At 47.3% G+C, this 19,600-nt stretch overlaps 1 protein-coding gene across 1 annotated transcript in view; it reads right to left on the bottom strand.

Moving 5' to 3' along the window:
* The window catches only part of LOC122806151 (tetraspanin-3-like), a 288,513-nt gene that overhangs the window by 10,321 nt on the left and 258,592 nt on the right, over nt 1-19,600 (bottom strand). The window lies entirely within an intron of this gene.

Here is a 19,600-nt window from a genome sequence, read left to right as displayed (position 1 = left end):
GATTCCCCCATTTGTTTCTCAAAAGGTTGAATATATAGTACAGTTGTGTACACTTACCATAAATGTAGATGTTCGAGTGTCTTCACTGTTGCAGTCATGACTGTAGGGTTCTCCCCTGCCAGCAGGCAGTCCTCGGTCGGCCAGAATCCCAAAGTCTGGGTCCGGCGTCGACTGTTCAGCCATGCTCCCTGACGTCAGAGCGCCAGGAGTACAAAGCTGACAGCCGACGCCATGTTCTCCAGTTCTTGCCCCAGATGTCAGGAGTCCCAAAATGAGTAAGGTCCCATACCCTTTGCAAATACACCTCAGAAGAATGGTGAATTAAAGGAACCACACAAAAGTAAAAATAAGAGGGGACAGGAGGGAGGGAAACCCAGACTGCAACAGTGAAGACACTCGAACATCTACATTTATGGTAAGTGTACACAACTGTACTATGTTCATCGTGTTTCACTGTTACAGTCATGACTGTAGGGTAGAATCCCAAAGCAGAATGAAAGGGAGGTGGTCATAAAGTAGAAGGGGCGGCTAAAAGGCCCTGCAAGACTGCAGAAGCAAAGCCTGCCCTAGACTTAGGGTAGAGAGGTAGATTGTAGTGCTTTGAAAAAGTATGCACTGAACTCCAAGTTGCAGCTTCCAAAATGTCTTTGGTAGGAACTCCCCTGAGGAAGGCAGCTGAAGTGGCAGCAGCTCTGGTGGAATGAGCCCGTATAACTCCCTGGGATTTGCTTTCCATTGTGTGAGTAACAAAATCTGATTCCATGAGCAATCCATTTAGAAATGGTCTGTTTTGAAATGGCTTTACCTTGGGAACTTGAAGCATAAGAAAACAATTGCTCTGATTTCCTGATGTCCTTGGTTCTGTCCAGGTAAAAATGTAGTTGTCTGTGTACATCCAAGGAATGTAAGATCCTTTCCCCTTTATTTTGAGGGGTGGGGGAAAAAAGTTGGCAAGTGAATAGTTTGATTTAAAGCCAAGTTGGAAACCACCTTAAGCATGAAAGTAGGATTAGTCCTTAAAGACACCCTGTCTTGATGAAAAATAATATAAGGTTCTACAGCCATAAGAGCTTGCAACTCAAACTCTCATGACATAGGTCAGAGCTAACAGGATGGCTGTTTTCCAAGATAAAAACTTGATGTCAGAAGTGGCAGCAGGCTCAAAAGGAGGTAAGGTGAGCTTTTCCAAAACATAGTTGAGATCCCAAGCAGGAATGGGAGGAGATCTAGCGGGCCTTAAGTTCTTAGCTCCTCTGAGAAACTGTCTCTCGAGCTGGTGGGAAAAGATTGGAGGGCCTGTATTATAATGAGCAGAAATAGCAGAGGCATGTATCTTAATGGAAGAGAAAGAGAGACCCTTATGTAAGAGGTCTGTCAGGTAAAGTAAAATCAAAGGAATGTTAGGAAGAAGAGGATCAGAATCCGGAGCCTGCATCCAGGAACAAAATCTTTTCCATTTCCCTGCACAAGATTTTCTAGTGCTAGGACGTCTGGCTTCTATAATGACATCCATAACCTGCTTGGGTAGGAGAGAATGAATCAAAGACCCTGGATTAACCAGGCCGCCAGGTTGAGAGTTCTGACATGGGAGTGTAGAACCTAACCCTGGTGTTAGGACAGAAGGTTCGGAGTCTGTGGTAAAACCCATGGGGGCTCCAGACAAATGTTTTTCAGAGTTGGGTACCAAAACTGTCAAGGCCAATTTGGAGCCAGCAAGATTATCATCTTGGGCTTGTCCTGTTTGATCTTTAATAATACCAGTGGAAGAAGAGGAAGAGGCGGAAAGGCATATCCCGAGAGGTTTCTCCAACTGAATGATAGTGCATCCACTTTCCAAGCTAGTTTGTGGAAAGTCCTGGTGCAAAAAATCTGTAGTTGATGATTGAGGTGGGATGCAAAGAGGTCTATGTGAGGACATCCCCAGACTGCTGTTATCATCTTGAATATTTCGGTGTCCAGCATCCTCTCATGTGGGTCCGAAAGGTTTCTGCTCAGACTGTCTGCCAGGAAGTTTTGCTTCCCTGGTAGAAACTGAGCTTGAAGGTCCAGATTGCAAGCTAGAGCTATGTTCCACAGATCCATGGCTAGTCTGCAAAGGGGGTAGGAATGAGATCCCCCTTGCTTGTTTATGTACCACATAACTGTGGTGTTGTCTGTTCGTATCAGTAGTTGTCCTGGTTGTAGAAGATTCCTGAAGGCCAAAAGAGCTTTCTGAACGGCTAACATTTCCTTTAAATTGATATGCAGGTGCTTCTGATCCTTTATCCAGAGGCCCTGCAGGCAGTTGCCCCGAAAATGGGCTCCCATGCATAATCTGAGGCATCCGTGGTTAGTATCTGAGTGGCAGGAGGCAGACAGAAGGGTTTTCCTTTGTTTAGAGTACATGCCTTGGACCATCAAAGGAATTCCTTTTGAAGACAAGGCAGGACGGAGATCAGTATATGTCTAAACTGTGGCAATGCTGAGACCATACACTTTTTAGGTACCACTGTATTTTCCTCATATGTAGTCTTGCATATGGTACGAGAAGGATGCAGGAGGCCATGTAACCCAAAGCCTGCAGGAATCTCCTTGCAGATAAGCTGAGTTGAAGTTGCCAAGGTTTTGAAAGTTGAAGCCAGCTGTAACTGTTTTTCGTATGTTAGAAATGCCATCTGGGTTGTTGTGTTTTTCGTATGTCAGAAATGCCATCTGGGTTGTTGTGTTTAGAGAAGCGCCCAGAAAAATTATCTGTTGTGAGGGTGTCAAATTTGATTTTTTTATGTTTACAGTGAATCCCAGGAACTTGAGAAGATTCAGAACAAACTGTAGATGCTGGAGTAAGACATCCCTGCTGTCTGCCTGAATAAGACAGTCGTCCAGATAAGGGTAAATTTGAATTCCCTTGAGTCTGCAATAAGCTACTACTGGGGCCAGGCATTTGGTGAAGACCCTGGACACAGTAGACAATACAAAGGGCAGCGCAGAGAATTGAAAGTGCCTCGATCTGGCCTTGAACCTGAGGTATTTTCTGCGTTCCTGCCTGATGGGAATGTGTAAATATGCCTCCTTTAAATCCAAAGTTACCATCCATGCATTTTTGGTCAGCATTGGAAGTAGCTGCTGTAGAGTAAAGCATCTTGAATTTTGGTATCTCTAGAAAAGTGTTCAAGACTGACAGATCCAGAATGGGTCTCCATGAATTTTGCTTCCTGGGGACTAGAAAGAGCCTTGAGTAAAAACCTTGTCCCATCTCTAAAAGTGGAACTAGTTCTATGGCTTTCATAGCCAAGAGAGCTTCCACCTGGTTTAAGGCCTCTGTCCATTGATGTTTTGGAAGATCTGGCCAGCCGCTTGGCCTTGGTAGGGTATGAAAATGGAATTTGTAACCTCTTGAAACCACATCCAGAACCCACTTGTCTTGTGTTGTAAGAGTCCAATTTAGGTGAAAAAGAGAAAGTTCTCCTCCGAGAGGGGCTTCCAGGCAAGAAGTTCCTGCAGCCCAACCGAGAGAGTCATTGAGCGTTTCCTATGAGCTTGCGACATGTCCTCTCCTCCCCTAGGGGTGGAAGCAGTCCACTGTCTTGGTCTATAAGAGGCTTGTGTTTGAGGCCTTCCTCGAGCCGCCTGTATCTACCCCTCTGAGGCCTGTCTGAATTGGGAAAGGACCAATTTTTTGTAGGCCAATTCCTACTAAATCTGAGTGGCTGTACTTGTAAGAAATCTTTAACTGTTTGCATGGATTTTGCCTTGTCCTCCATCTTTTTAATCACCTCTTCAGCTTTAGATCCAAACAAAACATTATGCTGAACAGGAGCATCCAATAATTTAGCTTTTACTTGATCTGGCAAATTTTGTTCCTTTAACCATGCATGCCTTCTAATTACTGTGCCAGAGGCAGCAGCCCTACAAGAAGCCTCCAAGGCATCAAATCCACAGTGTAAACCATGCTTCCCAACTTGTTCAGTGGCATGCATTAAGTCATGTAATTCCTTATCTGTACAGGTGGGAATGGAAGTTAGCTTTTGTTGCAATACAGACAGCTTTTGTTTTAATACAGACAGGAGAAATTGCTGGTATTTCAGCATATGAAACTGACAGTTTGAAGCCCTAATAGATAAAGTAGCAGAAGTGTACACTTTTTTGCCCCATCTTTCTAAAGATCTGGAATCCTTCTCAGTGGGAATGGGTTTTTTTAGCAGAAGCGGCCTTAACTCCCTTAGGACCCTGAGAAATGGTTTCAGGGTCAGCAGTAGGGTTCTTGTATAAAAACTGGTGGGAATCAGGAACCCTGTAATATCTGTCAGGCTTAACAGGAGCTGGAGGAAGAGAGTCAGGGGTTAAGTTAGCCTCCGAAAAAGCATCATCCACAATATCCAAAATAGGAGGAATAGCCAGAGGTCTATGTTGGGGAAGAAGAAAATCCCTTAGTCTTTTCTTAGATTCCGAATACTCCTGTCCTTCCCAGTGGAAATGTTCCCTCATTTCATGCAAAGTTTCCCCAAAAGAGAAATCCTCAGGGGGAGAAGCTGAAGGAATGGATTCCTCAGCATCAGAATCCTCATAAGGAGGGAAAGAATATTCCTGGTCAGAAGAAGAAACTGAAGAAACAGAAGCCTGATCAGAGGAGTCATAATAAACTTCCTGCCTTGGCCTTTTATCTGGAGGGGGATGCGAACCCCTAATCATAGTAATTAAGTCCTCCACCATTTTAAGTAACTGTTTCTGTGACTTGGGAGCCGGATCAGAAGAGCCCGAGTTGCAGTCTTTGATTTAGAAGGAGTCTTTGGCTTTGCCTTTATTAGAAGCTGAGTAGGCCTGAAAACCCCTTTGGAAGCCGGTACCTGCATAGCGGCTCCGGACCCATCCGAAGGAGCATTGTCCGAAGGTCCTGCAGCAGAAATATTCAAAGGCCTAGTTGGCTCCTCGTGGGAGTTCGTTTCGGCCATCTGTTCCAAAATGGCAGACAACAGGGGCAATAAAAGCACCTCACTGACGGTGTCAGTCAGATTTGGACCTCGGAGGCCTGTCTTTGTCCTTGCGTCGTTTGTGAACTCCAGTAGTCGGAACCGTATCAGACGACATTTTGTAATTAAACCTACCGAAGTAATGAAATGCAAAATCATACCTTCGTTTAATTGTACGTTGATTGAATCTAGCACAAAACCGACAACTAGCTACGTTGTGGTCAGGGCCTAAGCAAGGAATACAGTAAGAATGAAAATCCTTATGAGGTATTTGCTTCCCACATGAAATACAATTATTAACTTTTTCTGACATCGGACTGGAGCAAGAAAAAAGTTTCCCCAACGGGGTACTTAGCTTTGAGTAGGAGAAGAAAGTCTTCGGACTGAAGTTTGTTCAGAAAAGATTGCCAGGAGTCAGCCGACCAGCACTTGCGAACTGCTATCACTGCATGGCAAGAAAGACTGGAGAACATGGCGTCGGCGGCTGTCAGCTTTGTACTCCTGGCGCTCTGACGTCAGGGAGCATGGCTGAACAGCTGACGCCGGACCCAGACTTTGGGATTCTGGCCGACTGAGGACTGCCTGCCATCAGGGGAGAACCCTACAGTCATGACTGCAACAGTGAAACACGATGAACATCTTTGGTTCCAGTTTCCACTCGTGTGGGTCCATGAGATTTCTGCTTACGTCATCTGCCAGTGAATTTAGCTTGCCTGGCAGGAATTGAGCTTGTAGGTGTACTTGGTAGCTCAAGGCTGTGTTCCACAGAGCAGGTACCAGTGGGTTCCCCCCTGCTTATGTACCAGTGTACTAGATGAGATTTCTTTTAGTTTATGGTGTACCTCAGTGAGGTTAGAAGTTTCTTTACAAATGCCAGATGTTTTAGTAGCATGTCCTGGCTTTCTGCCTGAATTAGACAATTGTCCAGGTATGGGTATATTTGAATATTTCTTTGCCTGCAAAATGCAATGACTGGAGCTAGCCACGTTGTGAATACCCTGGGCGCAGTAGATAAGCCAAAGGAAAGTGCAGAGAACTGATAGTGCATGGAGCCTGCTTTGAAGCGTAGGCATTTCCTGCAAGATTCCCTTATTGGAATGTGCAGGTAAGCTTCCTTTAAGTCTAAGGTTGCCAACCAGGCATCTGTGCCTAACATAGGAAGCAGCTGTTGAAGTGTTAGCATTTTGAATTTTGGGATTACCAAAAAGGCGTTTAGAATAGAGAGGTCCAGGACAGGACGCCAGGAGATGCCTTTTCTGGGTACCAGGAAAAGTCTGGAGTAAAAACCTTGTCCCTTTTCTTCTGCTGGGACAGGATGAATAGCCCTGATACTTAGAAGAGAGAACCTGCTGTTGAGCCCCTGCCCACTGATTTGGGGGTAGGTCTGGCCAACTGTTTGGGGTTGGTAAGTTGTGGAAGTGGAATCTGTATCCCTGGAAAACTACATTTAAAACCCATTTGTCCTGGGTAGAGAGTTCCCAGTTTTTTGCATGCAGGGCAATCTATTCCCCTAAGGGAGCAGGCAGATGAGCAGGGCTTGGAAGGTTTATGTTTAAGTCATTGTGACATTTTTCCATAGGGGGTTTCTTACTACTTCCAGCTTTGGAAGTGGGAGCCCCCCCACTGCTTAGGCCTGTGAGTACATTGAGACTGTAGCCTAGGTGGTCTGCTGTTCCTGGGTTTGGACTGAAGGCCTGGAAGAGACAGGAAAGGACCAATTTTTAGAAGGCCAATGCCTGCTAAATCTAGGAGGCTGTATTTGCAGAAAATCTTTAACAGTTTGCAAAGATTTAGCTTTTTCCTCCATCTTTTTAAGGAAGACTTCTGCTTTGTTGCCAAACAGGCGGTCTTGGTTTAAGGGAGCATCCAGTAATTTAGCTTTAACATGATCTGGCAAATTTTGCTCCTTAAGCCAAGCATGCCTTCTAAGTACAGACCCAGTGACAGCAGCCCTGCAAGATGCTTCTAGAGAGTCAAAACCACACTGCAAAGTATGTTTACCAACTTGTTCAGCAGAATGCATTAAATGCTGTAACTCTATTTTCAGCAGTCAGGAATCAACAACATTTTCTGTTTAAGTAGTCCCATAATATGCTGCTGATACTTTATCATATGAAACTTTTAGTTATGTACTTACCATAACTTCGGATGTATGGGATCCATCTCGCCTACATTCATAACTGATGGATTCGGAGCCGATCCATCGGCTCCGTCTCGGCCACTATATAGTAGAACAAAGTCTCTAATTTGCTGGGCTACCCCTTATCCCAGAATGCACCACGCCTGCTTCCCCAGATCTTGTTTGTTCGCTTTCATACCTACATCCAGACACAGAGACATACCAGCAACTGTAACAAACTAAAGTCCTTCAAGAGAAAAACTCAGTAAGTAGCAACATTCCCTCTAAATCCAATGGGAAGGGGGAAGGAGGGCGGGTACGTATGAATGTAGGCGAGATGGCTCCCATACATCCGAAGTTATGGTAAGTACATAACTAAAAGATGTAATGGGATCCTATCTCGCTTACATTCATTAACTGATGGGACAGCGTCCCTAGCACCTAAATCCCGGGTGGCTCATTGGAAAACACTCCTGAGAACTGTGGAACCAAAGGAAGCTCTACCCCGAGAAGCCACATCTATCTTGTAATGAGAAATGAAGGTGTGCGGAGAAGTCCAGGTAGCGGCCGCACAGATATCATCTATCGATAATTTGGAGTGGAATGCTACAGAAGTAGCCATTGCCCTGGTAGAATGAGCCCTGACTGGGAAGGGTAGCCCTTTGCTGGACCGTGAATAAATGAAGGAGATGCAATCTTTAATCCATTTGGCTATGGTGGTTTTAGCCACCGGTTGACCCAACCTATTTTCCGCAAAGGACACAAACAGCTGATCTGACTTTCATGTCTGATTGGTCCTACTTAAATAAAAACGCAGTTGTCTGTGAACATCCAACTGATGGAAAATATATTCTGCGCTATTGGAGAATTTGGGAAAAAACACAGGGAGCTCCAAGGATTGTTGAATGCATAAGGGGGATGCTACCTTGGGCAAGAAAGAGGGATTTAACTTGAGGGACACTCTGTCTTTGTGAAAGGTCAAATAAGGAGGATTAGAACAGAGAGCCTGAAGCTCTGAGACCTGCCTGGCAGAGGTTATTGCCACCAAAAAGGCGGTTTTCCAAGATAGAAATTTTATATCACAAGTAGCTGCTGGTTCAAAGGGGTGGGCAGTTAAAGAAGCTAGAACCATATTCAGGTCCCAAGGGGGCACAGGATGGGCTATTGGGCGCCGAAGGAGCCACACTCCTTTAAGGAAAGATTTGCAAAGCCTGTTTGCCATTAAGGAAGGCTCAAAGGAGACATGAAAATTAGAGATAGCCGCCAGTTGGACTTTAATTGTGGAAACTGAAGAGCCCAAATAAAACAAAGAAGCCAGGAATTCTAAAACCTGAGGTACTGGGGGTAAGGGATCTATACATCGTTGCTGGGCCCAAAGAGCAAACCTCTTCCACTTGCTGGAATACAGTTTAATAGTGGAAGGTTTGTGAGAAGAGGACAAAATGTGGATGACGTCTGGAGAAAAAGAGTTATCTCTGACTAAGGTTGGAAGTGGAGTAACCAAGCGGCCAACCTCAAGGACCTGAGGGATGGGCGAGACTGTCCCAACTGATGAGTTAACAGGTCGGGCACCAGGTCCAGAAACCATGGGCCCTACATCGCATACCTCAGAAGGAAGGGGAACCAAACCTGACGAGGCCAGTGTGGAGCGATCAAAATCATGTTGCTTCCTAGATAAATAGCCTTCTGTATCACCTTCAGGAGAAGGGGAACCGGAGGGAAGGCGTAAAGTAGACCGGGGGGCCAACTAGAGCGTCCCTGGGAATCTGCCCTTGAGAGGGAGTCAGAGTGAAGAACTCCCTGCATTTCGCATTGTGAGGGCTGGCGAACAAGTCGCAACAAGGGAGGCCCCACTTGGCGAAGATGTTTGCAGCCACCCTGTCGTTGAGGGACCACTCGTGGGGCAGCAGGAGAGTCCTGCTCAGCCTGTCTGCAATCACATTGGATTTCCCCAGAATGTGCGTTGCCACTAGGAAACGCTGGGTAGAAATCGCCCAATGCCACACTCTCATGGCCTCTCGGCAAAGAGGGTAGGACCTGGTTCCGCCTTGCTTGTTTATGTACCAGACTACCGACATGCTGTCAGATAGAATCGCAATAGTACCCCGGGGAAGAGCATGATGAAGTGTTTGCAACACCAGTAGCACCGCTCTCATTTCCAGGATATTGATATGTAAGTGCGTTTCGTGAGCCTGCCACGTGCCTTGGACAGACCTGTCCAGATAATGACCCCCCCACCCTATCTGGGAGGCGTCTGTGGTCACCGTGGCGACAGGAGGCTGAAGGGCAAAGGGTCACCCCTGGTCCAGGTTGGACCGAAGCAGCCACCAACGTAGGTCCCGACGGCACATTTCCGTAATCTGGACCAAATGGTTCAAGGGAAGTTCCTGAAAGGAACATTGAACCGACAGTAGAGCCATTGCAGCACCCGCATGTGCAGCCTGGCTAAGGGGACTAGAAGAATAGTCGAGGCCATCGTGCCCAATAACTGCAGAATCAGTCTGGCCTGAACTCGTGATCTGGGTAACAAGGTTTGAACCTGAGACTGCAGGACCTGAATCCTTTCTGCCGGCAAGAATGCCCGCATTCTTCTTGTGTCTAACTCTGCGCCTATAAAGGTAATACGCTGAGATGGCTGCAGCACAGATTTTCCCCAATTGAACGTGATTCCTAGTGAATGACCCAAACTGACTGTGGTCAAAAGCGCCCGAACTAATAGATGCTTGGAGGTGGCAGTAAGGAGCCAGTCGTCTAGATAGGGAAACACTTGGAATACTAGACTTCTCAAGTGAGCTGTTACTACTGCCAGACACTTGGTGAACACCCTGGGGGCTGTGGTGAGACCAAAGGGCAGTGCTCGGAACTGGAAATGACTGGTTCCCAGGCAGAAGCGTAAATGACTCCTGGACTCTTGACTTATCAGAATGTGATAGTAAGTGTCCTCGAGATCTATGGAGCACATCCAGACATCCTTCTCCAATAACGGGAGAATGGACTGAAGGGTGACCATTCGGAATTTGGATTTTTTTACAAAGCGATTCAATGATCTGAGGTCCAAAATGGGCCTTAAGTCCCCTGTCTTTTTTGGCACCAAAAATAGGCTTGAGTAAGTTCCTGATCCGATCTGGTCGGCGGGGACAGGCTGGACGACTCCTTTTCTTAGCAGCTTTGAAACCTCGACCGCTGCTTGATCCCGCTGACTGGGTGGCACATCTGGGATTTTTCTGGTAAGAGGGGGGATCTTGATGAAAGGGATGAGATAGCCTCCGGTTATGGTTCAGAGCACCCACTGATCCTTGGTGATAGATTCCCCAAGCCTGCGGGTGTTCCGCAAAACGACCCACGACTGGCTCCGGAGATGCGCAGTCAGGCCACGTCTCAGGGATGGGGAGCGTAGGATGGACCACGAAAGGAATCGCGGTCTCCAGAGTTACGGGGGCCTCTGCCGCCTCTGGGATGGCGTCTTCCTGAATCCCCCCCCCCCTGCCTCTAGAGGGGGGGGGGGATCACTCGGTGGAGTAGGGAAAGACCTTTGAGATTTCCTGAACCACATTTTCCCTCCTCTCTGGGCCTTGGGGTAAGGTCTAGAGGGAGCGGAAAAACAGGCCCTCACGGCAGTCAAGGTCTTGCCCTCCTGCTCGCACCGAGTAAGTGTGTCCTTCACCTTGGGTCCAAACAGGGAGAACCCATCAAAGGGGGCGTCGGTGAAGGAAGACTTAAAGGCCTCCGCAAAGGGACACAAGCGTAACCAGGCGTGTCTTCTAAGAGCCACGCCTGTTCCCGCTGCTCTCGCCTTCGGCCGCATATGAGATGAGCCTCATGGACGAGTTGACTATCAAAGATAGGGTAGTCATCTGGGCGCCAACAGTTTGGGCTAACGCCTCAGGAAGATTACCCGTAAGAGACTCACCTAACTCTTTGAGGAGGTCCCTATGGAGCCTGGTAAAATGACAAAGATAATTCAGCGACCGCAGGATAAAGGCCGCTGAAGAAAGGGTACGCTTCCAGTACCTATCCATGCTCCTGGAATCCTTATTGGGAGGGTGAATAGACGTTGAAGCCTCTGCCACGTCTTGCTGAGTGGCAGATGCCACCACCATCGCATCTACTGCAACTCCTTTAGTCAAAAATTCCTTTTGAGGAGGGGCTGAGAGGAACTTGTTAGGCCTGGTGGGCTCCGGTTCCACAGTGTCAGGGTGTTCCCACACCCTTCGAGAAACTAAATCTAGTAATTCATCGAAAGGTGGAGACACCCAGGAGGCAGAGGGCTGGGCCCCAAAAGCCTTGAGGAAGACTGACTCCTCCGCGGAAGGGGTTTTGGACTGCCAATCGCCTCTCTGTCTCAGGATCTCGAGGATATCTGAGAATGCGACGTCAGAGGACGATTTTGGGGACACCTCCGCATCGAGGTCAGTATCTGATGTGATAGACTCATCCTGGGAGTCAATGTGCTTCCTCTTGCACAATTTTTTTCTTGGAGGTTCATCTGAAGCGGATTCAGAAGGACCTCCCGGAAGAAGGGAACCCCCCAAGGGAGTATCCTCAGGCCCTGGGGCCCCACTGTCGTGGGAATGAAGCACACCAGAAGCACCAGTTCCCAAGTCTAGGGACAGTGAGTTAGAGACTTGCTGAGCCGGCAAATACATGGCCAGCGCACTCCCTCATGGCCTCAAAAGCAGGACCTCCAGACTCTACAGAGGACACCGGCTGAGAGACCACAACGGTACCGGGAATCCCTGCGGCCGACGCTCCAAGGGGAAGACTAGGCACCGAAGCTAACAGTTCCAAAGTGCTCCCCTCGGCCCTGACCGAGGAAGTCCCGGCACCAAACCCTGACGCAGAGGACAGGGTAGGAATGATGGTCGGAACAGAGAAGCTCTGAGGGAGAATCGGTTCCGACTGGACAACTCTGCTCCGCTCTACCATCACCGACTCCAACGGCTCTGAGGAGGTTGGAGGAGGAATCGGATGCGAAGTGGGGACCGGCTACGGAGCCGAGTGGGCTGGAGCAGAGACCATTTTTGCAAAAACCGGGGACTGGAAAAGCCTCTGGATAACTCTGTCCAAATCTGAGTCTGACAACCTGGAGGATTTAGAGGAAATAGATGGGGGCCGAGACGACTTCTCTCTCGGCTCCGATAGACCAGGGGACCGGCTCCGAAATGGCTCCAACACCATCAGCACCGGAACCGTATGAATAAGCATCGGCGCCGAAGGGGACTTCGCGGCCAGGGGGGAGAGTCTGAGCTGCACACCTCCAACGGCTCCGAGACCAAAGGAGCCGAAGCAGGTGATTCGCCTCTCGATCCCCAACCTGCGGCTCCGACACCAATGGAGCCGAGGAAAGAGGTATCGAGGCAGACCCTTCCACCCGAGGCTCCGAAGCCATTGGAGCCGAGGAAGAAGAGGTCGACCTATGCTTCTTGGAAGTCAGTTCCGACGGACTGGTCGGAGCCGATGACCTTTTCTTTTTAGAAGCTGGAGAGGAAGGAGAAGCCAAAGCTTCCTCAAAGGAGGGCTTAATAAGGCCCTTAAGGATCAATTTATTTTTACGTTCTTGAAGGACCCTAGAGGAAAAAGCATGACAAACACTACATGTTTCCTGCAAATGTTTCGGTCCTAAACAATAAACGCAAACAGCATGGCTATCAGTAAGAGACATTTTGTAGTTGCACTTGGTGCACTTTTTAAAACCAGACTTCTGCTCTTTTGACATCCTATCACACAACCATTTTTCACCACGAAAAGTAACCTTAAAGTAGGGCAAGAGCCCTTGACTCAAAAACGGGACTGGCCCGGGATACAGAACACAAAACGGGCAGAAGCCCTCTAACTAAAACAGGCTTAGCCCGATAGTACAGTAGGGCGAAAAGTAAACCTTAAAGTAGACAAAATCAACACATTGACTCACAAATAAGGGCAAGGGCCCTCTAACTTAAACGGGCCTTGCCCGGTAAGTAGAAAAAATACCAATCACACTGAAACAGGTTCACACACACACGTAAAGCTGTTAAAACAGCTGTTTGTTAAATTAGTGAAGAAAACCCTAGGTCAAAAGACCAAAAAGTACAAAAAAACCCCACTTAGCTCCAGCCAAATCGAGACCACGTCTAGCTTGAAAAACAGCAAACGAGATCTGGGGAAGCAGGCGTGGTGCATTCTGGGATAAGGGGTAGCCCAGCCAATTAGAGACTTCGTTCTACTATATAGTGGCCGAGTCGGAGCCGAACCCATCAGTTATGAATGTAGGCGAGATAGGATCCCATTACATCTGGCAGTTTAAGGCCCTAATGGCCAAAGTAGCAGACGTGTATACCTTCTTACCCCATCTGTCCAAGGCCCTGGAATCTCTATCAGAGGGGATAGTGTTTTCGACAGTAGTAGCCTTAATGCCTTTAGGTCCTTGGGAAATGGTCCCTGGATCCGCAGTAGGATTCTTGAATTGGAACTTGAGAGTCAGGTACTCTAATACCAGTCAGGCTTCCTGGGAGCTTGAGGTAAAGTGTCTGGGGAAAGGCTAGATTCCAAGAAGGCATCATCTACAATGTCCAGGACAGAAGGGATTGCTAAAGGCCTGTGTTGAGGGAGGAGTAAGAATTCCCTAGGCCTCTTTTTGTAGTCAGAGTAATCCTGGCTTTTTCAACGGAAATGTTCCCCAAGAGTGGGCAAAGTTTCACCAAAAGAAAAATCTTCTGGAGGGGAAGCAGAGGGAATGGAATCCTCTGCATCAGAATCCTCAGAGGTAGATAAGGGCAAATCCTGGCAATCAGAAGAAACAAATTTCACAATCCTTATCAGAAGAATCAGAAGGAAAATCAGTTCTAGGTCTCTTAGAGGATGAAGGCCGTCTTTCCCTAATTAAAGTAATAAGGTCTTCAGCCATTCTTATTTGTTTTTTAGGCATATGGGCCTGACCATGCGGTTTGGACGTCAGTTTTCTAGGCGTGGGTCGAGTTTTAGGCCTTGAAGAAGAAGATGGCGTCAGTTTGGAATGCAACTCAGTAGGCCAGAATACACCCTCAGAAGCCGGTGCCTGCACAGCAGCTCCGGACCCATCCAAGGTAGAGACATCCACAGGTTCCACAGTCGAAGAAGCATCTCGCAGCATGCCGGACTCCGAATGGGTCTCAGTAGAGGCCTGCGAATCTGAAGTTGTGGGTTATCAGGGGCTGCGAAAGCGCCTCCCTGAGTACCGGTGAACTGGCGTCTAGCTTAATGGAAGCGTCAGCAGCTTTAGACCTTTTCGGTCTCTGTCTATCTTTACGTTTTTTCGGAAGGTCGGTAGTTGAATGGCTTACCGAAGCCATTTCTGGATAGTTAAACAGAGTACCAAAATAATTTGCTGCAAAAAGAAACTGACAACGAATAGTCCGGGGGTTGAATAAGGCACAAAACCGACAGCAAGGGACGTTGTGGTCTGGGCCTAAGCAAGGAATGCAGTACGAATGAAAATCTTTCAGATATTTGCTTTCCACAGGTAATACAACTGTTAACTTTTACTGACATCGGTTAAGAGCAAGAAAAATGGATCCCCAATGGGGTACTTAGCTTTTTTTTTGAAGACTTCGGTTCTGAAACTCGAAAATGAAAATTTCAGGAGTCGGCCGACTGGCACTTGCTTCTGCTTTGGGCAATGCGCGGCAAGAAAGACTGATGTAATGACATCGACTGCATGTTTTATACCCCTGGCGACCTGACGTCATGGAAGAAGAGACAGCATCCGACACAGGAATCCAAGACTTTGATATTCAGGCCGGCTAAGGGCTACCTGCAGGCAGATAACCCAAATGTAATGACTGCAACAGTGAAACACGATGAACATCAGGGAGGACAGTGCTCTACTCATGGATCACAGCAGTTGAATTAGTGCCCTGGTACTTGCACCTCAAGAGGTACCACTCCTTTCTCAAAAACAGAAGCACTCCTCTTCTGAATTCCTCATCATCCCAAAATGAAAGCTGTGGAAAAAAAATGAAACCTCACAGGATAAAAATCATCACACCTGGAAGGCAGTGAGCATTTGAAGAAGAGACTAGCAAGTAAGGCTAAACTGGGGCTTATCCTTCATTTCTCAGACCTTCTGATAATGAAGCAGGGGGGACTATGGTCTACATCAGCGAGAATCCCACTAATTCCCAAGGAAGGTACTTCCAATCTCGGTTATCCTCCAAGAGGCAAGGCAGGACAAGAATTTCTTCCTGCAATGTGTTGGCAGCTGGACTGCATCAATGGTAGTTATAGGTTCATACTAAGCTATCTGCCCTAGGGCATTTATAAGCCTAGCCAGAGTGTGTTTGGCTTTCGCCACCCATTTTAAATGAATTTTGCTATGCCCTTTTTCGAGGTTAGTATACTGTACCTCTGTCTAACAGTGGCACAAGTGATACCCGGGGTAAACCTATGATCTCCCATCCACTCATCAAGATTCCTCTTGGAGAGTCAATGAGGGACTCTGCCTAACCTGGACTGGGATTTTATTCCAGAGTGAAGAGAGCCTCTGGGTTATGAATCTGTCCCTCCAGCATGTCCTATTTATTTCAGTGCTGAGGTTCAAGTCTCTCGAGCGCGTAGCTCGATGGGATTTGGATTTTCTGAGGTGCAGCATGTCTATTAATTCCGGGTTGGACATGGCTTTATACGTCAGGCACAGATTGCCTCTGAGCAGGCGGTATGCCACTGAGTACAGCTGGATTTCTTTAACCGGGCAGCATATGGCATCTGTTTCAGCCCTTTGATCCTCTTGGTGAGGTATTTTTGGGGTCTTTCCAGTTGCTGCAAGTGTCTGGTAAGGTACATCCCAAAAGGGGCATTGTACTCAATTATGGGCCTGATGAGGGATGAGTAAAGAGGCATGATGACCTCCCCTGATCTAGATGTGAATCCCTTAATGATTAGGTGGGCTATATAAAATGTTTTTCTAACCACTTTGGCCACATGGTTTTCAAATGAAAGATTGCTATCAACTTGGGTCCCCAGGTCCCTAATTACTTCTTCCGTACTTAATGGATTACCACCTATGTGGTAATTTGTGGGCACTTTGTTTTTGCCAAAGGGGATGACTTCACTTTTTGGTGTTTAGCTTGAGGCCATGGCTCTGGCACCAGTTGTCGGTTTCTATGAGGCCCTTTTGTAGGATGCGTGCGTCGGCTGGAGAGTCTATTATGGCGTCTAGTTTGCAGTCATCTGCGAACTTGGTCAGCCACAGTCCTTCCATGTTGGCCTGTACCTCCGAGAAACGTATACCAAAGAAGAGAGGTCCCAGGACTAAGACTTGTGGGACGCCACTTGTAACTGGTTTGGAGTCTGACATGGCTCCAGCAATTCTAACCATGTGGGTTCTGTCCTTGAGCCAGTTTGCAACCCATCTACTGACATAGGGGTTTATATTTAAGCTGGTGAGCTTATCTATAATGCCTGAGTGGGGTATTATATCGAAGGCTTTTGTGAGGTCCAGGTAGGCTGTGTGGACCACCTTCCCCTCGTCAATGGCCCTGGTGACTGTTTCAAAGAAATTGACCAGGTTTAAGAGGCAGGATCTGCCCTTAAAGCCGAACTGGGTAGGATCCAGTGTCTGTAGGTCCCCAATATCTTTATTTATGAGGTCCATGATGATCCTTTCCATAGCTTTGCAGACCAAGCTAGTCAGGCTTATGGGGTGATAGTTTCCAGGATCCGTTGAGGCACCACCTTTGTGGAGAGGGACCACTGTTGCTGTACGCCACTCTTTGGGGTACATATCTTGTAGTAAGGCTGAGACTGAGCAGTAGTTTTATGTTTGGGTTTAGCTCTTCTTGGAGTTCATGTGGGACGCAGCCCGGAACACCGTCTGGTCCCATTGATGCTGTTTTTTTTTTGCTCTGGAGAGGGCGGCTCTTACCTGAGCATCTGAGATGTCAGGGGGGCAGCACTGTGCTGGGATAGATATTTGCCCTTTTGGGGGGGGAGAAGTTTGCGCTGAACCTGTCAGCTAGGATGTTGGCAATGTCTGTGGGTTTGGTGTATTTTTTGTCATTTTGGACCAATTCTGAGCATATCTGGGAATTCCCACCCAGGTTCCTAACATAACTAAAGAAAGCCTTGTGATTATCCTTAGTGTCCTGTGCAATTTTTCTCTCGAAGCTGGCCTTAGACTATTTAATGAGTGCCCGTAGTTTTTTGCTAATACTGATCAGAGATGCCTTCCCTTTTTTGGATTTTTCTCTATTATGTAGTAGCTTCCCTCCTTCTATTGTATAATTTGTTTATGGCTGGGGTCCACCAGACAGGACACCTGCCTTTGGAGAATTGGGTCTTGGTTTTATTTGGGATTGCATGATCCATACATTCCTGAAGGTGTTCATAGAATGTGTTTATAAATGATTCTGCGGTCTGGGCCGTATTTTCCACAGGCCAGGGAGCTTTGAAGGATTGCACCTCAGTTTTGAGGAGTGTGAAATTTGCTTTAGAGAAGTTTTTCGCTGTGGTTTTCTGGGCAGGGGGTGGGGTCGGGATGTGAATATCCAGTGAGATTAGTTTATGGTCTGATCTTACCAGTGAGGGATACACTTCTGGTCTGGAGCATAGAGCCCCCATGTTGGTGATGATCAGGTCCAGTACGTTTTCCCCTCTTGTGGGAGTGGTAACAAGTTGTTCCATAGCATATGAGTTTATAAATTCTAGGAACCTCTGGGCTAGGGTGGAGCTAGAGTAATGCTCCCAGTCTATGTTTGGGTAGTTGAAGTCGCCCAATATAATGGCGTTTGGAGAGACCTTCATATTTTCCAGTGTTCTCAGGAAGGCCGAGTGGGGTCCCTGGGTTTGGGAGGGTGGTCTGTAGCAGGATATAAACTGGAAGGCAGTTTTACCCACTGTTAGTTGCACATGGACAGTCTCTGATGCTTCGTGCTGTGCCACCAACTTGGAGGTGTGGGCATCTTTGACGAATATTGATACTCCCCCTCCTTTTGTGGTTCGGTCCAAGTTTTGGGGCTGAAAAGCATGGTATGAGGTATAACCTGGTAGTGCTGGGGTGCTCTCGGGAGTCTTGAACCAGGTTTCTGTTACTGCACAGATATCGATGTTCTCCATGCTAAGGAGAGTTTCAAGTGCGTGCGTCTTAAGGTTTAGACTTCTGGCATTGAGTAGCATTACTTTTAGTTTTTTATCCCGATACCTATGGAGGTGGGTTTGTCTTTTGAGCCTTGCCTAAAAAGGCACTATGGGGGTGGCAAGAGCCTTTGCTAATATCCGAAAGCCCAGGGGTGACAGGTGCAAGCCGTCCCTAGCGAAGCATCGTGGCTTGTCGAGCATGTCATCCCAGGCTGACAGGCACTGGATCCCCTTTGAATGACACCAATACTTAAGCCAATTGTTGAAATTGATCATCTTGTCTTCATATTGTGGCATCATTCTTGGTGAGGGTAAGATGCTACTCAAGGTCAGGTCATACCGGCCTGGGCTACATGCTCAGAGAGCTCCTCTATGTCTCTTTTCATGTAGTCCAGGGAGGTACGTTTCAGGTCACTCACACCAGCATGGACAATGACAGAGTCATATTTGTACTTGCCTTGGAGTGACCTGAGTGCTTGTGTTATGTGGCGGATCCTAGCGCCAGACAGGCAGCTCACTGTGACCTTTTCCTTGTTCAGCCTGGTGAGCGGGACGTCAGTGTGCCTGACGATAGAGTCACCTATTACAAGTGTATCAGGTGTGTTGTTTAGCCTTAAGGGCTGTGACGGTTTGGCACACTGGCTTTGTGAGCTATACGTTGCATGTGTTTTGTTTTGGGGTAGCGGTTGCTTGGGTGTCTGCTTTGGAGGTCTCTGCTGCTTAGGCAGATTTTTATTTAGAGGCTCCGAATATGTTTTTGTGTGTTTATGTGTTTGGTTTGCTGTCGTGGTAGCTCTATGCGAGACTGGAATTGTAGTAAGTGTGGTTTCCTTCTCCTCCTGACTAGTTACGCCAGTACTGAGTTGAGAGAGCTTAGCCTCAAGTTTGGCTATATGGTTGCATCTCTCACATGTGTTGGAATTTGTTGGGAGGAGGAGAGGGTTGTCTGTGTACATGAGGCAGTTGTAACATTGCCTCAAGATTCCCAGATTCACCAGCTGGACCGGAAAGGAGATCGACAACTGACCTTTGGACATGCTAGAATAGTATTGGGAATTCCTTTATAATTGAAAAAAAGGGCCATTGGGGAACAAGGTACTCAAGGGGAGTTTGTGAGTGTGTAGTGCTTTTAATTTTTTAGTGCTGACTTATATAATTGCTTTAGTGAGCAAGTGCCAGGCTTTAGAGTAGGAATAGGATGTTTATTATGAGAACTAGATCAGTTCTAAGGGAAAAAGTGAAGACCAGACTTTGTGGAGCCGAGAATGGTTTAAACCCAATTAAGCGGTGCTGCCTGATGCTGTGCTATGCTATGCGCAAAACCGCGCCAAAGCAGGTTTTATATAGGGGGACTTGAAAGAGCTAGAAATTGGCCCAAACGGCCAATAGACTACCAGATTCTTGTGCTGGGAACACTCCTCCAGGGATAGATAGGCTGCTCTAAGCT

Source organism: Protopterus annectens, chromosome 7.part0, assembly GCF_019279795.1.
Source record: "Protopterus annectens isolate FY-2018-M chromosome 7.part0, PAN1.0, whole genome shotgun sequence".
NCBI classification, from domain to species: domain Eukaryota; kingdom Metazoa; phylum Chordata; order Ceratodontiformes; family Protopteridae; genus Protopterus; species Protopterus annectens.
The sequence above is the reverse complement of the archived record's forward strand: the minus strand, read 5'-3'. Positions and strand labels throughout refer to the sequence as shown.